At 39.6% G+C, this 22,920-nt stretch overlaps 1 pseudogene; it reads left to right on the forward strand.

The window, feature by feature from the left end:
* Nucleotides 1-20,029: 20,029 nt before the first annotated feature.
* On the forward strand, nt 20,030-22,467 carry LOC145009981 (carboxyl-terminal-processing peptidase 3, chloroplastic-like; annotated as a pseudogene).
* The last annotated feature ends 453 nt before the right edge of the window (nt 22,468-22,920 follow it).

Genomic DNA, 22,920 nt, shown 5'->3' on the forward strand with positions numbered 1-22,920 from the left:
GTAGGAACTCATTATTTACCAATGAAAGGAATCTGAATATGTAAATGGATTTTGATCGAAAAACCAAGATAAATCCCCTTTGATCTAAAACCTTGAAAAACAACTCTTTTTTTCGAAGAGAAACCTGAACAAAAGCAAGGTTTTCTTGACCGAGAACCTTAATCGAAATCCTCAATAACCGAGAAGCTGCTCCAAAGATGTTGACTGAAAACTCAAGAGCACCGAGAAGCGAAACTGACCTTGCCGAGAACAGTGAGTCGCCGCTGAGAACTTGAGGCTGAGATCGAGAACACCGAGGCTAAGACCGAGAAGCTGGAAACCCTAACTGAGATCGATCAGCTGGCCACCGAGTCCTCTTAAACCTAACCGAGAACTCCAAAGCTTGCCGCCGAGGACTCTTAGTCTTGACCGAAGACGCACACGAAATTAGTTTTAATTAGGACCAAATTCGATCAAAGGAATCTTGAACACAGTGAAGAACACGAAGAACAGCAACAACAAATATTGTCTCAAAAATGCTAAAAACACCAAGAAAAACTCCAAGAAACGGTTAATATCTTGCCAATTCAATAGATACCAAACCTTGCTCTGATACCAATTGTAAAACACGATACATAGTATCAATCAAAATCACTTGAATTGGTGCGGAATCCTAACCTAATGATTAACACAAAATAATTATTATGAATTAAGAATACAATTATCAATCTTTAATGCACACTACGGGGCTGTTTGTTTTTTGTGTGAAGATCTGCGCAACCACTTTTGTCTGCGCCGCGCAGACAACACGCAGACGTATGCCCTCGCAGATTGTTTGTTTTTTGGAAGTGCGCAGATCAGAAAATGTCTGCGCGAGGTCTTCCTGGCGCAGACATGGGCCACTGTCTTCAAAGGTCTTCAGACCTTATTTTAACCTAAACCAAAAAAAAAAAAAATGGCCATCGTGCAGTTTTTTTTTTCTTTCATTTTTTTTGTTAGAAATGCATTTTTAATGTTTATAACATGAAATTAAGTTTAAAAATTCAATTTATTTTAACGGCCCGCAGACGTTAAAAACAAACAGTCTTCTTATTGCAGACGGCAGACATTTGGTCCATCTCTTCTGCCGCAGAGGCTTACAGATGTGATCCGCAGACTGCAGACATTTTGACTTCAAAAAAACAAACAACACCTACATTGATAATAGTCTAGTACATAAGATTCTGAATTGCTCTCGGTTCTCTCTTTTTCTCTAAAACTCGAACCAAGCTTCTTAGAATGACCAACCCTTTTTCACCGCTGAAAGAACAATATATATACCTAGACCTAATTACAAATTCCTAACCCAAAACCCAACCGAAATCCTCATCAAGCCCACCGAAATCACATGGTGATTTCGGTCCAAACACCACCAAAAACATGGTGTTTTTGGTCCTAGATCGAGAACTCTAAAAGCTACCAAAAGTAAAGCATAAACCACAAATCATGTCCTAACAACAATTAAAAGAATAGAGTGATTTAGGGCTAAAATCAACATGTGTAACTGTTTAGGGTATTGATCTATAGTTGGCAGTAGCGAAGATTCGAACTTTGAGTCTTCAACAAGGGTTGTGACATTTCTTCTTCACTGGTGTTTTTGGAAGGATCAACATTTGTATTATGAGTTTCCATTCATAGGTTTGAAAAGTTTATTTGAAGACGATGAACTTTGGAGAATTTTAGGGTAAATTTGATAAAAAAGCATAAAATCTTCAAATAACACCACCAATTTCCTTTAATACTCAATGGAGAATTTGAATTTGAATAGATAAACAATAAGATATTGCCACGTAATACATTGGGTATGGAACGGGTCTCCGTAAAAATCGCCACATCAGAAAAAGTGATCATCACTATCTCCTCAAATCCTATGAGATATTGAACCGTCACAGCCGCCAAACTTTTCGCTGTTCCCAACCAGATAAGAACCATCATATGTTTTGAACTGTGGGACAGCTATAGATTATGATTTCATCATCAAGAGACCACCATGCCTTGGCTTTGAGGTAAGGCTCATTTTCTTCTGGGATTGTAAAGCAAAATCATATGCCAAACTTTGCAAAATATAGCTTTTAAATTAGTAGTACCCAAAACCTCATGGATTCCAGTGGAAATGTGTTCCAAATAATAGGAATCAAATTAAAAAAATGTGTGATTAGTGATATCAAATTTTTTTGATACGAAAGCAGTTGGATCCCTGGCAAAGATCTCTTCATTCGACATCAAGAGAGATGACAAACTGCTTATGTGGTTTCCCGTGAAGTACAATCGAATACTCATCGATGAGCATCGAAGGGCCTCTTTTCTAACAGTGTATTCAAGAGCAAAAAAGTAAGTTCTGGATATGTTGGATAAAAATGTCTTGGTTTTAGTGCATTTTGTCAAGATCATGCATGTCGAATGGAATATGATTTTGAATATCGAAAAAGGTACTGAAACAAGTGTTTTGTTATAATATTGAACAAGAATGTTCACTGTTAATTTCTTAGTAATTAGGATTGTTGTGTTTCACCATCATCATGGAAGAATGAATCAAGATCATAAACACAGATTGTTGCAATATCTATATTCAGGTTGGTTTCTACCAGAGATGTCGAGGATATGCAGTGATGTGTGTGATCATGAAGAAAGTTTTGGTGAAAAATATTGGTTTATGAAACTCGTTGTACCTCTGCGAAAGATATAGACATTTTAGAAATCTCTTTACTCAATATGAGAAGAGAAAGGTAACTCTTCGACTAATGTGAATCTAACCTGATTGGGAAGGAACACTCATAGTGAGAGATCCATTAAGGCTTCGAACATATAAAGTCTATGGGGCTTGAGGTCAACGTACAACAACATGATTCTAGGGACTCCTAACTAGTACATTAGTTCGAAATAATGCTTGTTCCCCTTTGTAATATGATTATTGAGTATTCACCACCACATGTTGTTGCAATGAGCCATAAAATGTTAACCATAATAGGAAAATAAAAATAAAAAATCTTTTTGGATTTTTGTTTTTGAAAATTAAAGACAAAAAGAAGAAAATCTTTTTGGATTTTTGTTTTTTAAAATGAAATACAAAATAAGAAAATCTTTTTGGATTTTTGAGGTTGAAAAGAAAGTATACAAAAACAAGCTAATAATTTGTTATCAGTGATGTTCGATGTAAGAAGTAGCAACTCCCAAAGATATTGTATAGCGAATAACTTTCTCCACCACAAAGCAAATTAAAGTCAGAACGATTCAAAGGAATTATGAAAGCGAAGGTATGCAGACATTCAATCATGAACAATAACCTATGAACTATTTAGTAAAGCACCAACCATATCAACATCTTTTCAATCAAGAAGAACCATGAACAGAACTTGCTTCGATCATCCCTAAACCATTCAAAATCCTTAAAAATGACTTCTTATCTAAAGGTTTTGTAAACATATCTGCAAGTTGATCCGTTGTTATCACAAAATGGACCTCTATGTTCCTGTCTTCTACATGGTCTTTGATGAAGTGATAGCAAAGAGCAATGTGTTTGGTTTTCGAATGTTGGAGTGAATTATTGTAACACCGTAAAATTTCAAACAAATTTTCACATTTTAAAAACAATTTAATTCAAAATATTATAAAACGAATTGTTCCTTATATTCCACATAAGTCAAAATCCCAAGATCATAACATATAAATAAGCTCCGCGTGTGTGTGTACTGATCATGTCGGCGCCTTCCTGCAATCCTCACTCGTACCTGCAACACATAACACAAACACTGTAAGCATGCAGCTTACTGAGTTCCCCAAAATACCACATATAGCACATATTAGCCATTCAAGGCTTTAGCTCTGGTGGCCCCTAACTATATGGACCCCCTGGTCCTAGCTCTATGGACCTTCCGGTCCTAATTCTGGTATACTCACAGCATAAATCTCATAGAAGTAATGCAGTGCAACACATCACATACATAACATACAAGGTACTCTATCACATAACTCTGGTTACCTACGCAAGGTAAAGTATAGTGAGAAGACTCATCTCAGATGTCTCGGTAATATCTCGCTCGCGTAACACTGATCTAGTCTCTACCTAAACACAAAAACGATCATCTCAATTAATAACGGCTCTCCAGGATAGAATAAATCCTCACACGTCCTCTAAGAAGGCTAAAAGGCCATTTTACCCTTCAAACAGTTCACAAGTCCAATTGTTGACCAAACCCTAAAAGTCAACAAAAGTCAAAGGTCAACCCTTTGACCAGACTCGCCGAGTGCACAATTATGACTCGGCGAGTTCAGCCATCAACTCGAGTCCTCAAAATCCCCAATGACTCACCGAGTCACTTCCCCAACTCAGCGAGTCACCAACTGTGTGATTCATGGGGGAAAACTATCCTACTCGCCGAGTCTGTTCTTGGACTCGGCGAGTTCATGCCATGCTCAAACTCAAATGACCTCCTGAGGTCATATGTGTTCCTCCAGTCCAAAGGTCTGGCCTTACCAACCACTATAATCATGTAAAGGTCTGACCTTTACACTCATGCAATGACCAAAAAGCTTCTTTGGGTGAAATAACCCCTAAAATGGCAACCTAGGGCCATATCTCTAATGGAGTAGCAAAAAGCAATGTGATTGGAATTCTCTGGACCTCTTAAGGTCCAAATCTAAGAAGAACTCCACCTTGGGACCTCACATACATCAAATCCAATCCAAAGAATGCACAAGGAAACCCTAGATTCAACCAGAACACCAAATACACGGGTTTAACCACAGAGTAGTACCTCTAGTGGCCTCCTCTGATGAATGGATGATAGATCTGAGCTCCTCAACCTTCCTTGTTTGTCCTCCTTCCTTCTTTCTTGCAAAATCACACTTGTAATGATGAAATAGCCCTCCTTTTGCACTACAAGCCTTCTTTTTTTTTTTTTCTCTCACTCTCTCTCTCTCTCTCTCTCTAGGGTTCTCAGGGGTTTGCTAGCTGCAAATAGTGGCTAAAAGGTCCTTAAATAGGGCTCAGGCCCCAGAGAATTAGGGTTTCATTAAACAGCATGGACTCGCCGAGTCCACCATTAAATCAATCCGACCATGCGCGATCCTATTCGGCGAGTCTGAGCGCCTACTTGCTGAGTCCTTCTCCAAAAGTCAATATAAATGCACAAAATAATATACCTGGGAATCCGGATGTTACAATTCTCCCCCACTAGAATCAGACTTCGTCCTTGAAGTCTCATTCCACAAACAACTCTGGATGCTGCTCATGCATCTCACACTCTGGCTCCTAAGTCAGCTCGGACCCTCTCCGCTGTTGCCACTGGACCTGCACTAGGGTCACTTCCTTGTTCCTCAAAACCTTGATTTTCTGATCTATAATCGCAACCAGTCTCTCAACATAGTTCAGGCTCATCTCCACCTTGATATCGTCTAACGGTACCACCGCCGACTCATCGGCCACACACTTCCTCAACTGCGATACGTGGAAGGTGTCATGAATCTGACCTAACTCTGCGGGTAGCTCCAACCGGTAAGCTAACCTGCCTACTCTTGTGATCACCCTGAATGGGCCAAAATATCAGGGCCCTAACTTGCCCCTCTTCCTGAATTGAATCACTCCTTTCTAAGGAGATACCTTCAGGAGAACGAAGTCACCAACTTGAAACTCGAGCTCCGAGCGATGCCTATCCGCGTAGCTCTTCTGATGACTCTGAGCTGTCAGCAATCTCTGCCTGACCTGCTGTATCTACTCTATCATCTGGAGCACTATCTTTGTATTACCCATCACTCGCTTCCCTACTTCTCCCCAGCAGATGGGAGTCCGACACCTCCTCCCATACAACAGCTCAAAAGGTGGCATACCTATGCTCAAATGATGGCTGTTGTTATAGGAAAACTCAGCCAATGGTAAATACGTGTCCTAGCTCCCTCCGAAGTCCAATACACATGCCCGAAGCATGTCCTCGAGCGTCTGAATCGTCCGCTCGCTCTGTCTGTCAGTCTGTGGGTGGTATGCGGTACTAAAATACAGCCTCGTCCCGAACTCCTCATGAAATTTCTTCCAGAACCTGGAAGTGAAACGTACATCTCAATTTGAGACGATCGAGATTGGTACTCCATGCCGCGATACCACCTCCCTCACGTACAACTCTGCCATCCTCTCTTTAGAAGAGCTCTCACTGATAGCAAGAAAGTGAGCGCTCTTCGTCAATCTGTCCACAATCACCCAAATTGAATCGACACCTCTTGCATTCCTTGGCAATTTTATGATAAAGTCCATGGTAATTTGTTCCCACTTCCACTCGGGAATCTCCAAAGGCTGCAATTTACCATGCGGACGCTGGTGCTCGGCCTTAACCCTGCGATAGGTCAAACACCTCTCTACGAACCATGCGACATCCCTCTTCATACAGGGCCACCAATACTCTCTCTTCAAGTCTAAATACATCTTAGTGGCCCCGTGATGGATCGAAAACCTCGATCAGTGTGCCTCCTCCATCAAAACGGTACGTTCCCCGCCCACAAATGGCACCCAAATCCAACCCTGGAAGGTCATAAGCCCCCGGCTATCGGTGACGAACTCCAATACCTGTCCAATAACCCGCTCCCTCTTACGGTTCTCCGGTCTCACAGCCTTAGCCTGGGCCCCTCAAATGGTGTCTAGCACCGGAGTCATCACTGTCAATCTCAAACAAACGTCTCGTATCGGGGCTCTCTCTGCCTTACGACTCAGGGCATCGGCTACAACGTTAGCCTTGCCCGGGTGATACAGAATCTCACAATCGTAATCCTTTACCACATCTAACCATATGCTCTGGCGCATGTTCAGGTTTGGCTGATCCATCAAATATTTCAAGCTCTTGTGGTCCGTGTATACGGTACACCGAACCCCATACAAATAGTGACACCATATCTTGAGGGCGAACACCACAGCCCCCAACTCCAGATCGTGCGTAGGATATCTCGTCTCATGAGGCTTCAGCTGCCTCGATGCATAAGCTATGACATGTCATCTCTGCATCAGTACCGCGCCCAGACCTGATATCGACAGGTCACAATATACCACAAAGTCCTCCATTCCCTCCGGAAGCGCCAACACTGGGGATTCACACAACTTCTAGCGAAGTGTCTCGAATGAGGCCTACTGCTCTAGGCCCCAACTGAATATCACGCCCTTTCGGGTCAGCCTGGTGAGTGGAACCACAATTCTGGAGAAATCCCGAATGAATCTCCGATAATATACGGCTAACCCCAGGAAACTCCTGATCTCCGAAGGGGATCTCGGTACTTCCCAGTTCATCACCGCCTCGATCTTGGCCGGATCGACCAATATCCCATTCTGGTTGACGAGGTGCCCCAGAAACTGGACCTCCCGTAACCAGATATTCACACTTGGAGAATTTGGCGTACAACCTTTCCGATCTCAGAACTCCGAGTATCTCCCTCAAATGGTCCTTGTGCTGCTCTCTGGACCTTGAATATACCAAAATATTATCAATGAACACGATCAACGAACGATCCAACATCGGTCTGCACAGCCTTTTCATGAGATCCATGAATGTTGCTGGTGCATTAGTGAGCCCGAAAGGCATCGCCACGAACTCGTAATGCCTGGAAAAGGGTAATCGATCGAACAAGACGCTCCATGAACATCGTCTTCTGAATATCTTCATCACGCACCCTCATCTGATGGTGTCCAGACCTCAAATCAATCTTGGAGAACCAAGATGATCCCTGCAACTGATCGAACAAATCATCAATCCTCGGCAAAGGGTAACGGTTCTTGACCATCAGCTTGTTCAACTCCAGGTAATCAATACACATCCGGTGTGAACCATCCTTTTTCTTGACAAAAAGAATCAGTGCTCCCCACGGCGAGCTACTCGGCTGAATAAACCCCTTCCCCGGCAGCTCCTAAAGCTGCGAGGATAACCCCTGGATTTCTGGAGGCACAAGGCAATAGGGCGCCTTAGCAATAGGTATTGCCCCCGGAATCAAATCAATGTGGAACTCTACCTGCCTCCCGGGAGGCACACACGAAAACTCCTTAGGGAAACCATTCGGGAACTCGCGCACTATCGGTACCTCATCGATTGACCTCGGTCTCTCTGAATCAACTCTCATATCCATTATGTAAGCCACAAACCCACTACAACCCTGCTGTAGACTCTGCCTCGCTCTAGCAGCCGAATAGAACGCTGAACCATTATGGGTACCCTCGCCATACACTATAAGAACTCCCCCACTAGGGTCTCGTATGGTCACCAGTTTTCGCTTGCAGTTAATAACCGCTCTGAACCTGCTTAACCAATCCATGCCCACATTAACACAGACGCCCCCCATAGCAATCGGGACCAAATCAATCGGAAACCCTATTCCTAAAATCTTGAGTACACATCCTCGAATCACATCAGTGGCATACACCGCTCTCTCGTCAATTATGGAGACTCACAAAGGTCGACTCAATGCCTCACGACAAATACTGATTTGCTGACTAAAGGCTAACGACACAAAAGACCGACTCGCACCCGAGTCAAATAACACCAAAGCAGGCACATAACATACAAGAAATGTACCTACGCATATCATAATATAAGCATATCACCACAAAATCAAAATAAACATGAGAAAGAATATATACCAGCCACAACATCGGGCGCAGCACGGACCTCCTCCGCGGTCAACTGGAAGGCTCTCCCTCGTGCCTTCGGTGCCTCGGCCTTCACCGACTGGATCTCTGTAGCTCTTATAGTAGCAAGGGTTGATCCCTGAGATGCTCGCTGCACTGACCCTCACAACTGCGGACACTCTGCCTTCTGGTGTCCAGTCTGTTGTAGTGGAAACAGACTGAAAACCCCTTGGGGCAATCCTTGGCCATATGCCCCTCCTTGACACATTTGTAGCAAGACCCTGCTCTGCACACCCGGTCATGACTCTTGCCGTACTTGTCGCAAGTGCAACCCCTCTGGTTCCCTGTCCTCAAATCAGCGGGCTTGGCCTACTTGGTTGCCAGCTGAGACTGTGCTGGTCGCGTGTCCCTCCCATGAGACTCTGCCTCCTCCCTTGCCTGAGTCTCCAGCTCTATCTCCCTCTTCCGAGCATTTTCCTGAAGCTCGGAAAATGTACGGTATCATGAGTTCGCTGCGAACTCTCAAATATCCCTCCTCAAAACGCTCAGATATCGGTTCATACGTGCCTTCTCGGAAGACACGTGCTCTGGGCAGAACATCGCCCTCTCCTGGAACATCATGGTAATCACTGTAACAGACTCAGTACCCTGTCCGAGGGTCAAAAACTCCTGCGCCAAACGCTCCCTCTCCACCTGGGGAACATACTCCTCTCGAAACATAGCAGTGAACCTCTCCCAGGTCACTGCAGCAAGCTCAATAGGCAAATAGTGCGCCGTCACAAACTTCCACCAGTCCTTCGCTCCCAAGTGAAGCTAGTTCAGCGCGAACCGAACCCTCAAATGCTCTGGAATTGAGCATGTGAAGAAACACCCCTCAATATCCTAAATCCACCTCATCGCCACAATTGGATCCTGTGTCCCATCAAACTCTGGTGGTTTTGTGTTGCTGAACTCCTGGAACAGCAACGCATCACCACTCTGTGGTCTAGCCGCAGCTACAGCTGCAGTGGCTGCAGCAACAACAACATCAGAAAGAGCAGCATATCTCTCATCAAAAGTCTCTATCAACATGGTCTTGATAGACCCAAACATCTCGGGTATCTCTGCCCTGATGGCCGCAACCACCTCCTCGTGAATGATCCTACGAATCTCCTCATCACTAGCACTGCTGCTCTCTTGTGTAAGGCATGTACTGACCATGATGACTTTGAAATACAACATAAGAATATATCAGGGACTCGATAGAGTATACTCGCACTCAATAAATCTACCCTACTTGATTTTTGATGCTCCATGGATTCTTACTTGGACTGTGCACCGCTCCGGTGTCTTCAGTAGTACGGGCCCAATACTACTGTCCACAACGCATCAGTATACACCCCAAGTCCTCCTCCAAGGATCCCAGATTCCAAGTACTCTACTCTCACTAAGTAAAGTCTACTCCCCAACAGATCGCTCATAAGCCTCTCGCTGCTATCTACCTCCTCTCAAGCATCTCCAAGCAGCAAACCCTAGGCTAAGGCATCACAAATCAGGCCACTCTAGTCCTAATAGAATACCTAGCCTACTCTAGCACGCAAAACGTATCATATCATCTCATAACATATAACATAAGGGTATTTTGGGAAATCATCGTTCGGGCAATGGCTGATCGTACACACGACTCTGCTCTGATCTTTTCAAATTCTTATACCCTTTTAGAAAACAAATTTTCACATTTTAAGAACAATTTAATTCACAATATTATAAAACACATTGTTCCTTATATTCCACATAAGTTAAAATCCCAAGATCATAACATATAAATAAGCTCCGCGTGTGTGTGTACTGATCATGCCGACGCCTTCTCGCGATCCTCACCAGTATCTGCAAAACATAACACAAACGCTGTAAGCACGAAGCTTAGTGAGTTCCCCAAAATACCACATATAGCACATATTAACCACTCAAGGCTATAGCTCTGGTGGGCTCTTGGGCCCTAACTCTGTGGACCCCCTGGTCCTAGCTCTATGGACCTTCCGGTCCTAACTCTGGTATACTCACAGCATAAATCTCATAGAAATAATGCAGTGCAACACATCACATAGATAGCATACAAAGTACTTTATCACATAACTCTGTTTACCTATGCAAGGTAAAGTATAGTGAGAAGAGTCACCTCAGATGTCTCGGTAATATCTCGCTCGCGTAACACTGATCTAGTCTCTGCCTAAACACATAAACGATCATCTCAATTAATAATGGCTCTCCAGGCTAGACTAAATCCTCACATGTCCTCTAAGAAGGCTAAAAGGCCATTTTACACTTCAAACAGTTCACAAGTCCAATTGTTGACCAAACTCTAAAAGTCAACAAAAGTCAAAGGTCAACCCTTTGACCAGACTCGCCGAGTGCACAATTATGACTCGGCGAGTTCAGCCATCAACTTGAGTCCTCAAAATCCCCAATGACTCACCGAGTCACTTCCCCAACTCAGCGAGTCACCAACTGTGTGATTCATGGGGGAAAACTATCCTACTCGCCGAGTCTGTTCTTGGACTATGCGAGTTCATGCCATGCTCAAACTCAAATGACCTCCTGAAGTTAGGTATGTTCCTCCAGTCCCAATATCTGGCCTTACCAACCACTATAATCACGTAAAGGTCTGTCCTTGACACTCATGCAATGACCAAAAAGCTTCTTTGGGTGAAATAATCCCTCAAATGTGATTGGGACTCTATGGACCTTTTAAGGTCCAGATCTAAGAAGAAATCCACCTTGGTACCTTACATACATCGAATCCAATCCAAAGAATGCACAAGGAAACCCTAGATTCAACTAGAACACCAAATACACGAGTTTGAGCACAGATTAGTACCTTTAGTAGCCTCCTCTGATAAATGGATGATATATATGAGCTCCTCAACCTTCCTTGTTTGTCCTCCTTCCTTCTTTCTTGCAAAATCACACTTGGAATGATTAAATAGCCCTCCTCTTGCACTACAAGCCTTCTCTCTCTCTCTCTCTCTCTCTCTCTCTCTAGGGTTCTCAGGGGTTTGATAGCTGCAAATGGTGGCTAAAAGGTCCTTAAATAGGGCTCAAGCCCTGGAGAATTAGCATTTCATTAAACATCATGGACTCGCCGAGTCCACGCATGGACTCGCTGAGTCCGCCATTAAATCAGTCCGACCATGCGCGATCCTACTCGGCGAGTCTTAGCGCCTACTCGCCGAGTCCCTCTCCAAAACTCAATATAAATGTACAAAATAAGATACCTGGGAATCTGGATGTTACAGTTATGGTAGATGCGAATAGCACTTTTGCGTGTCAAAATACAAAGGTATCTTCTTCATATTGATTGCATAATCACATAGTTGACTTTGAATCCATATAACTTGAGAAGTGCAAGCTGCAACAACTACATACTCTGCTTCTGTTGTAGAAATCAAAACACATGCTTGTTTCTTCGATCACCATCGTACTAGCTTCCCGTCCAACAACTGACATCTGCCTGTTGTGCTTTTGCGATCAAGTTGACATCCGCGTAGGCCAGCGTCTAAGAAATCTTGTACAAAGAATCATGTCTTTGAAGGATACCAAAGACCCAATGAAACCGTTCCTTTGAGATAGTGAAATATATTCTTCACAGTAGTGAGATGGGGTTCTCTTGGGTTAGAGTGGTACCTAGCATAGTTACACACACCAAACATGATATCAAGACGAATCACAGTTAAGTATAAAAGTGAACCTATCATGCTTCAATATGTAATTAAGTCTACTTCTAGATTGTACAACGAAGGATTCAAGCGTGTTCCAACTGCCATCGGTACTTTTAGTTTTGTGTTATTCTTCATCCCAAATTTTTCAAGCAAGTTTCACGTATATTTTTCCTGATTTATGAAGATGCATTCCCTACTTTGATGACTATGTAAATGCAAAAAATTATTAGTTTTTCCCATAATGCTTATTTCAAACTTTCTTTTTATAATCTACTTAATTTCATTCTATAACAAAGGGTCAGTTGAACCAAAAATTATATCATCAAGATAAATTTGAACAAGCATCAGTCAATTCCCAACTTTCTTTTGAAATAATATGGGATCAACTGATCCTTGTTCCAATTTTGAAACTTTCAAAAAATTGGTTAAGGTTGTGTTCCAAGCACAGGGTGCTTGTTTCAACCCATAAACTGCCTTATCTAAAACATTACAGTAATCAAGATACTTATCATTGACGAAACCAGGTGGTTGTTCGACATAGGTCGTTTCCTCCAATACACCGTTGAGGAATGCACACTTGACATCCATTTGATATACATCAAAATCCGTATGCAACAACGGAAAAGGTTTCCTCATAATCTATTCCTTCTTATTGAGAATACCCTTTAACAACTATTCTTGTGTTATTTCAAATCACATTTCCTTCTTTATCATTCTTATTCTTAAAATCCATTTTAACTGAATTAACAAAACATCCTTTGGTTTAGGAATTAACCTACAAACTTTGTTTCATTCAAATTATGCCAATTTAGATTGCATTGCAACAACCTAATCTGAGTGTTCTAATGAAACCTTTACTGTTTTGGGTTCAAGTTTTGAGATAAACACATTTAACATACAATATTATTGGTGAACATTAAGTACTTCATCCTTAGCTCGAATTTATGCTCGTGTCATGACTCCAGCATGTGGTCACCAAGAACCTATTTCTTTGGATGACAACGTGTCCATTTATCCATTGGTGGATATGCAAGATCAAAATCTAAAGGTGCATCTTTGAATACATCATCCTCTTCCGAATCTTCACCTGCATTCGAAACCTTGTCAGAAACATCACGAAATTCATTAGTTTGATTATTAAATCATTAGGAATAAATACATTTAGCTCCCCCTCAACTAATGGATTCAAATTAAGATGCTCCCCCTCGACATCATCATTATCCTTCTCATGCTCCCCATCGATTGGAGATGTGGTTTGCTCAAGCTCCCCTTTAACAGTTAAATCGTGAATATTACCATGTGATATTGAACTCAAGTGCTCCCCTCCACTTGATCACCCGTTGAAACTGGTATGCATTCGACATTCACTTGTGAAGTTGAGGTAGAATGAGAATCATCTTCTTCCCTAGTAACAGTTGAATCATTTGAATGCTTGGATTCTTCAGGAATAAGATTGTCATCAGCATGATTTTCAGCATCTATAGCTCTATCTGGAATACCAAAAATTAAATCATAGTCATCTTCATAAAAATTCTTTATTTATAACTCATCATTCATTTCAGAAATGACTAGCTTTTATACAAAGGAATGTTCAACAAATTTGATGTGATAGTCATCGCAAGTAAGATTGAAAGTTTCCTCGATTTTTCTTGTTTTTTTATTCAACACCCGATATGCAATGGAATTGTGCGAATATCCCAGAAAAATTCCTTCATCAACGTTTGACTGAAATTTAGAAAGATTGTCCTTGAGATTCATCATAAAGCATCTTCATCCAAAAACATTAAAGAATTTAACATTAGGCTTTCGTTTGTTAATGATCTTATAAAGAGTGATGTTGAAATGACGATAAATAAAAGAATGATTTTGTGTGAAACAAGCCATTGAAACAGCTTCTGTCCAAAGATATCGAGGCAAATTTGCATATGTAAGCATGGTTCTTGCAACTTCGTATAGAGAGAGAGATTCCTCCTTTCGACTACACCATTTTGTTGCGTAGTGTAAGGAGATGAAAACTTATGCGAAATTCCTAATTCATTCAAGAATGAATCAGAATTCGATTTTTGAATTCTAAACCATTGTCACTCTTAACTTTTTGAACTATCTTCCTCAAACTCAACTCTATGTTTTTGATGAAATCATTAATCATTTGAGTTGTTTCCGACTTCTGACGAAGAAAGAAAACCCAAGTAAACCTTGAAAAATCATCAACAACGACCAATATGTAGTTCTTCTTATTGAGAGTCTCAACAATCGAAGGTCCACATAAATTAATGTGAAGAAAGGTTAAATGATCTTGGAATCAATGAAAATTGAATGACCTTGTCTATGTTGCTTTCCCAGTTCACAGGCAGCACACAGTGAATCCTTATCAAATTTTAATACAAGTAACCCTTGAACTAGATCATGTAAAACCAACTTATTCAGATTTTTGAAATTTAGATGGGAGAGATGACGCAGCCATAACCAGCTAATATCATATGAAGCATTAGACAGTAGACACATAGAGGGAACTCCAAGATTTGGTTTCATGTCGAGCGTGAACATGTATCCTTTTCTGTTCGACTTAAGAAGAATCTCCATTGTTTCTTTGTTAGAGATGATGCTTCCTTTTTTTATCGAAGACAAATTGATCACTATTTCCCACAACGATTTGCAAAAAACTTATCAAATTATGTTGTAAGCCTTCGACATGCACCTCTATTTGATGTGAACTTCCATTTGTTACCTTGTCGTATCCCTTGACTTTGCATTTGTTGTTGTTGCCAAGCTTCATTACTCCTGCACTATCTAGCTTTCGATAGTCTCGTAAATTCTCCTTTCGCCTAATCATGTGGCGAGAGCAACCACTATCAATGTACTAATGCTCATCGTATTGCTCATCACTTAGTAACTGCGATCATTCAGAAAAATTTATGTCCCCAATACTTTTTGGGTCCTTGGAAATTAGTTTGAAAGGCATTATGAAAAGATGAACCTAGTACCCAATTTCGAACCTTTGACTTTAAACTGTCAATTGAGTCAATTTTGAAAGATTTAGGCATTGAAATGTAATAATTCAACGTGAAAGGTTCAACATTGATTTTCCCTTTTCCATCCTTAGTTTGATGTCCTTCATCCTTCTTCCTGGGAATTTATTTCCACTTTTTCACAGATTGATTTGCTCTTGAGAGTACTTTCCCGAACGATATTGATTTCCTTTACCTTCGAGCCAATGATTGATGTTTTTCACATCACTTCTTCCTTTCGAAAAAGATTCTTTCACCTTCTTTTTTGAATCAGGATTTGGAAAGTGTAGATTTGTGAGCTTAAAAGGTTCATTTTTCTTCCCATAAATGTCTAATTTTTCAAAATTTTGTTCTGGAAAAAATGGTTTTGGTGGATTTTGAAATCGATTTTGGTATTGATTATTATAACCAACAACATTTTTATTGAAAACATTTTATCCTTGTTAAAAATGTGTTTGTCCATGAGTTGGATTGAAATTTCTTTATTAATTTTTTCGAACAAAATTCCTTTGATTTTTGTTTCGAGCAAACCTTCCATTTTCACGATTTGGAGCAAAATTTCTTGGACGTTGATTTTGAACAAAATTTCTATTTCTTTGTTTCTGAACGCTTTGCGATCGAACTTGATTTTGAACATTAGTTTGACTTTTTGAAAAATTATTTTGCTTTTGTAATGGCTTGGTTTGAACGGACGCCTTGTTTTGAGAAAATGTCTTAACATGTTCAGTTGATGTTTGCTTAAAAACTTTTTGTTTTTGAAAAGCCTTGACACTTTTCCAATAAACTTTTTTTCGAGCTTTTGTAGTCAAAATAACTTCTTCACAAACAAAATTTTGAACCCTTTCATTGAAAACTTGTGTTTTTGTCTTTTGAGATTTCAAAACAGTTTCTTTGGTTTGATTGAGAACACTTGATTTTTTCTGCTTTTACTTCCCAAACATATTTTGGTTTCTGTCTTTGAAAATTTGTTGAATTTTTGTTTAGACAATTTTCAACTGTGCTTTGGTTCAAATAGAAACCATCTTTTTTTCACATCTTTATTATCTTCCTCAACCAGTTTATTTATTTCAGGATTCACCTTGTCACCATTTCCAGTAGTGACAAACTCTTGGATTGGAAATACAACTGCATTTGTACATTTGAATGATGGATAGAAAACAGAATTAGATTCCAAACAATGTGGACCTTTGTCGTTCAACACCTTTTCAAACTCCTTTGATTCTTCATTAACTAGTTTGACAACGAACCTAGGAATAGGTGTTCCATTCGAAACTTCAACTTCATCGCTTTCATAATCTTCCACTACAACTTGATCAAAAGGATCGCAAACTTTCAATGTAGAAGGTTGATCAGTGTTAACCTTCACCATTGAATCATGACATATTTCTTTGCCTTTTGCCATTGAATTGATATTAATAATAGATAATTGAGAACAATCAACATATTCTTCTTCTTTAATTTCACCGATATTATCAGAACCATCTTCAATATCAGAAAAATTTGGTTGAGAGTGTAATGTCGAATTCTCAGTCATGTTCAAAATTTTAACTTGTTCTTTTTTCATAAGAGTTTCATTAATTATGTGCACAAGATCATCAAAATTTAATCATTCATCAATCTTAATTATTCCATATGCATACAAGTCATTAGGAACTTTATCAAACTCAAAAAATTTCTTTTCACAATCATAAGAAGTAGCATCTACTTTTTCTCCTTCATAATCTAAGAATGGTAGTAATTTTCGATGCTGTTCTTTGCAAATATCAAAAGAATGATGTAATTCAGTAAGCTTAGCATACAAACATTTTGCTGAGTTATAGTAGATATTTCTTTTTTTAGCTAACAAAATATTATCATTCCTAACCAAATCCCTATCTACCGTAGTGTTTCTCAATTGAAGCTCTAAGTTCTCAATCATACTCTTCTTAACCTCCATCTTATTTCGAATATCATATAGTAATGATTTTGATTGTTCAACTTCTCTACTCACGGAAATCAACATATCATTAAGATAAGAAAGAGCATCATCAAAGTCTAGTAAAATGGCATGATAAGTACTAGAGGGAATATTAAGAGAATCAAGAAGGTTACGTACCTTCATAGTCATTGGAGACTTTTCAGATCTAGTTGAGACAAAGAATATTCCAGTGACCTTCTCATCCTTCGAATCGTCCTCTTCGAACTGAGTGAACATTGCTCCATGGGTAGGATTTCTTATTTCCTCATCATTAGACCCAGATGACCAGATCTAATACGTCCCATCACTCCCATCTTCTCCTTTTGTCATCAAGGAGAGTCCCTTGGTTCGTGCCCTCAACTCCTTAATTTTCTCAGCGTAGTATTCTTCTCTTCCATTTTTCATAGCATGCAATATTTGGCAAGTGATTCAAACTATTGTAATTGTTACAATCATAGCCCGAATCCCCTTTCAGCTTTAATGGTTTCTTCTCAATCACACTCTTTCCTTCCTTCTTCTCCTCCTTCGACTCTACTCTTGCACCTTTACCTGTTGAGCTATTCCCTATAAATTCACTGTTGTTCTTGTAATTTGGATTAAATGGATTTTTGAAAAACTCTTCACTTTATTATTCGAGTAATAAGCCACCGGTTCATCCTAAAAATTCATCAAAAATGCTTATTCTTCAACATCCTCTTGTTCACCGGATTTAATTTCAGAGTCATTGGCAGTCACTTTTGACATTAAAGCCAATGGTCCTCCTAAGCTCAAGTTTCCTTCTTCAGCAATCTCATTAATCTCACTTTCATGGGCTTCAGAAGGCGGTACAAATCAGCCAAAGAATAACCGTTGAAACTCTTTTGAGTTTTGATCACCAGGCTTATGTTTCTCCATTCCTTTCGCAACCCCATCAGGAAAGTCACATTGTATCAAGAGTCGAACGAGTAACACCATAACGAGTACACTTAAAGATCAACACGTTCAAGCGATCATAATACAACTCGATGATTTTGTTATCTTTTTACTTGAACTCACCCAATTCCAATAGGCACTCCTTCACTGAACTTTTCTTGGTCTTCTCACTACCCTGATATTTCTTTTTTAATGCGTCCTAAAATTCCTTCATGATTTTACAAATTCGAACATAGTTGTAAACTTCTGATGGAAGAGCACCACGTAGTTATCGAAGACATTTCTTATTATTTGCTTTCTATTTATCTGTTTGCATAGCAACATCAGCAGAAGAACCAGCAGTTGCAACTTATTCAAGCCTTCAAGGATGATAGTTTCCACTTGTGATACACCTCCAAAGATCTTCATCTATGCCGTTGAGATAATCCTCCATTCGATCGACCCACTGCTCGTAGTATTTAGGAATGAGCAAGGGAATCTTCATATATGATCTAAGCAAATGATAAAAACTTGACATCATGTTCATGTTGAAGTTCTCCATTTTTGTACGGAAAAAGGAGATTTTTGATTTTAGAAAAGAGATATAACCAAAGAATCAATCAGAAAATGATTAGTAAACACTTGATCTAACAAAATGAATGCAGGATCGAAACAAATCAATCAATTGACACAAGTTTTCTTAATCAATTATGCGGAAAACTTTGAATCAAGAAGAGCGATTCAAAAATCACTACAAGAAAAATAGCCTTTAATGACGCGCAAACAATGACACTCACGGATTCACGTTACCCATTTTTGGGCGTCCTTAAAAATAATGTCAGACTTCCAAAATTTGAAGGATAGTGGACACGCATTTTTGCGTGCCCCTAAATTAGTGTCTCAAGAAAAAAAATTAAAAACACGGAGGGCGCTTTATCTTAAACGTGCGTCTTCTGTAGGTGTCGCTTTATAATTTTAAGGAAACGCGCCTTGAGAAGATAACGGGGGAAACGGAACCCTAAAATTTTGAAAACCCGCCTTTCTTTTCTACCTTCTTTTCTTTGTCTTCACAATAGACTCTCCCCTTTTGTTTCTCTATTTCGATGGTTGTTTCCCTCTTGCCCTAATCATGTCGTCGCCGCGAATCAAACACCGCCAGGCAGTGGAAGAAGATGATGAAGTTTGTCGTTGTCGTATGCCGCCATCCTTCGTTGTCTCTAACTATCTCTGCCCTTTCTTTATTCTTCGCTTCTATGATCTCAGCCTCTTATTCACCCCTCTAAATCCTTACTTGTGAGTCCACACCACGCTTGTTTTTATCTTGTTATGGAAAATCAAGAAACATTCAAAAAACCTTAGGGTTTCGCTGTGAGGCCTCGTTTCTTCTTATTAGTATCGGATTTCTTCTTGGGTGAGGGGCCAGATTGACGAGACCTGTGAGAATTCTGAGATCGATCATTGCTCCCTGTGTGACTGTGTGAGGATACAGAGATTAATGGCTGCGACAGGGTTTAGCAAACCTCCTTATATCTTCTCTACCAGGTATAATAAATGTTGGGTCAAGTCTCCAGCTCTGCATTCTCTCTACCTCTGCATTCCCTCTCTCTCCCTCTCTAGAAAACCCTAATCACCCTTCTGGTTTTTTGAACCAGGAAAAAGCGTGGTTCGTGTATTTGTAAACCCGATATAGAGATTTTTGGGTCCGATTTTTAGGGATTACCATAAATCAGAGAGACTTTTGTTGATCCAACTTTTAATCATCAAGGTACGATTCATTTATGTTGTTTTATGTCATTTAGTGTCAATAAGTTTAACGTAATTTTATGTGTTTTCTGTAGACTGGGACTCGAAATTCCAACAAACAATGGTGGAAATGCATCCACTTAGAACAGCTGATGCTGCATACAGCAAGATTAAAGGAATGCTTTCTACTCTTGAAGACCGCTTCACTCGCATTATCACTCCAAAGGTGCATCTTTTCCCATTACTTTTACAAAAATTGTCCCTGTGGTTTTTAAAAGAGTTTTCAGTTTTGGACTAAAATTCAGAAACAACAGGAACCATTTTTGTAACTTATTCTTACTCCTAGATTCCAAAAGGGGGAACTTACTCTATTTTCTTTTCGGCAATGATTTGTACAGGAATACCAAAGTTTTAGAATTGGAAGTGATGGAAACGTACAAGGAGTTGGACTATTTGTGAATACTGAACCAGAAACCGGGCATCTGGTTTATGATGCTGAGACTTGAACCTGAGACCTCAGTTATGGATTCTTATTTATTTTTTATTTTTAAAAATTTAAAATTGTTTGTTTCAGGTTTTATTGTCCTGTGTTGAGGGTAGCCCAGCTGCTAGAGCTGGAATACATGTAGGAGATGAGTTGATTGAAATAAATGGAGAGAGAATTAAAGAGATTAGTGGTGAAGCTGCTGCACAAAAGCTTAGAGGTTATGTTGGGACAAGTGTGTTACAGTCAAAGTGCACAATGTAAGTTTCTTACATTTAAGTTTGGTAGGAAGGAATGGAATGGTTGATTCCTTTCCAAAGGGTTTTATAGAAATTTGTGCGTGTTCATATTTCTGATCTACATGGAAAAAAGTTGGCCATTGACTCTAGTTTTAGAGAGGTGAAACTACCCCGGGAATTCATCAGACTTTATCCTATATTAAGTGTCATCATTCCTCATAGAACACCAAATGGTCATGTATCCAAAACCAGATATGTAAAGCTATTAGCCTTCTCCCAGGTGCTTATTAATTCTCTAAATCTTAGTCTTACTTTATAACTTCATATCTTAAATTCATCTAACAACAAGCTTTTGTAAATAGAGTGCTGCTACAGATATGAAACACGCCATTCGTGAATTTGAAAATCAGGGTGTTGAATCTTACATTTTGGATCTCTGAAACAATCCAGTAAGTAGCCTAAAGTTGACTTTAGTAAACTTTTGTTTGACTATTTACTAGTATATACATATATATGTTTATTTATAGGGTGGTTTGGTGAAGGCTGGACTTGATGTTGCTCAAATATGCCTGGATGGAGATGAGACTCTAGTGAACACAATAGATAGAGATGGGAACATGCTTCTTGTTAACATGATCAATGGCCATGCTGTTACTCGTGATCCGCTAGTTGTTCTTGTAAGTTTTTTTTTTTTTTTTTTTTTTTTTTTTTTTTTTTTTTTTTTTTTTGACATGAAAATCTATACATTCACCTTCTGTTACATCTTTTGCTAGTGCTGCCATGGCAGTGAGACAACAGCCACATCTATAGAAGTATAAGCTGAGAACTGGCTGTGTTAATGTGTCCCATTTTCATAAACGTGGTAACAGGGTGCACACAAGGCTACAGCTCAAGAAACGTGTGACAGTTGGCGAAAAAGGTGTTGTTTTATCCCCCCCCCCCTTTTTTTGATATGGTTTTGACTTCTGAAATAATTTGATTTGTGCAGGGGAAACGAGGTTTATAGGAGTGGAGATTTATCAGAAGCTGAAGTATGTTATTCAAAGGGTATTAGTTCAATACAACATACAAAGACGCATGGCGTTTGTATACATCCTCTTATTTTCTGTTATAGCAATCGTGCAACTATACGCATGGCTCTTGGAAGAATGAGGGAAAATGTCTAAACGACTGTAGAATGGCTGCTGCATTAGATCCCAATTTCATGAAGGTCAATAAGCTCCTATTCAGAGAAACTACTTAATACGAAGGGAGAGGCTCTTCTCATGGTATGTGAATGTGATTCATAATCTTTGTTAGTTTAATAATTGAAATTGACTGATTTGCCCCAACTTATTACACAGCTGGGGAAGCATAAATAGGTGGTTCAACTGTGTGAGCAAACCCTAGATACATCGGGTACTCCAAATTCTACCAATTTTTTTAACTACTTTCCCTTTACTTTTCAGTTTTAACCTCTTAATATTATATGATATTTATAAATCAAGGAGGGGAACTTCAGTGGTGAAGATACTGTTAGGGTTACCACCATGAACAAGCATGGGAAGCATGATTTGGATATTCCAATCATTGTCAACCCAAGAAATGATCCTCCATTTATTAATATACTTGAGTTCATCATGTTGGAGAATGTGACAGAAGATGATATTCACTTTCCAGGTCATATTCACTTTCCAGGTATATTACAGTTTATAAGAAATAACAACGTACTTTTATGTATTTGCTTATTGTGAAAACATTTTACTTTTATTTCTTTCTATTACAGTTTACAACAATGCACTTTTCATTTATGCTCTTACAAGATTTGTTGTAAGTCCTTTAATCCCAAGCCACTGATAGACCCTTGTTGAATCTATCATAAACTCCAGGCATTTTAACCCCTGATTCAATTACGTGATAATATTAAGATAATTCCCAGCTTTCAAGATGTGGGTATCTCCAAGAAAGAACAAAGTTCAATTCAAAATAATTCTTAGCTGCTAAACAAAAACCTCTAGGGAGTGGTCCCCTAAAACAGTCCTGGGACAAAGTTAGTGCTCTTGACATAACAAAACAACCATAATACCAGAAAAAACCATCCTACCCCTGGCCAAAAAGATAACAGAAATGTCGGGGCTTATCAATACCAACGGCCCAAACTTTCACCTTGTCCTCAAGGTGAAGGAAAGAATGGGTCGTCCTTACATTCCTATTCAAGTGCGGTTGCCAAAATGAATGGTAAACCTGAAACAACTCAAACTTCACGTGTAACATCAATAACTTAGGAGAATAGACCAAAATCTCCTCTGA

This window comes from Lactuca saligna, chromosome 8 (assembly GCF_052625555.1).
Source record: "Lactuca saligna cultivar CGN05327 chromosome 8, ASM5262555v1, whole genome shotgun sequence".
Classification (NCBI taxonomy): domain Eukaryota; kingdom Viridiplantae; phylum Streptophyta; class Magnoliopsida; order Asterales; family Asteraceae; genus Lactuca; species Lactuca saligna.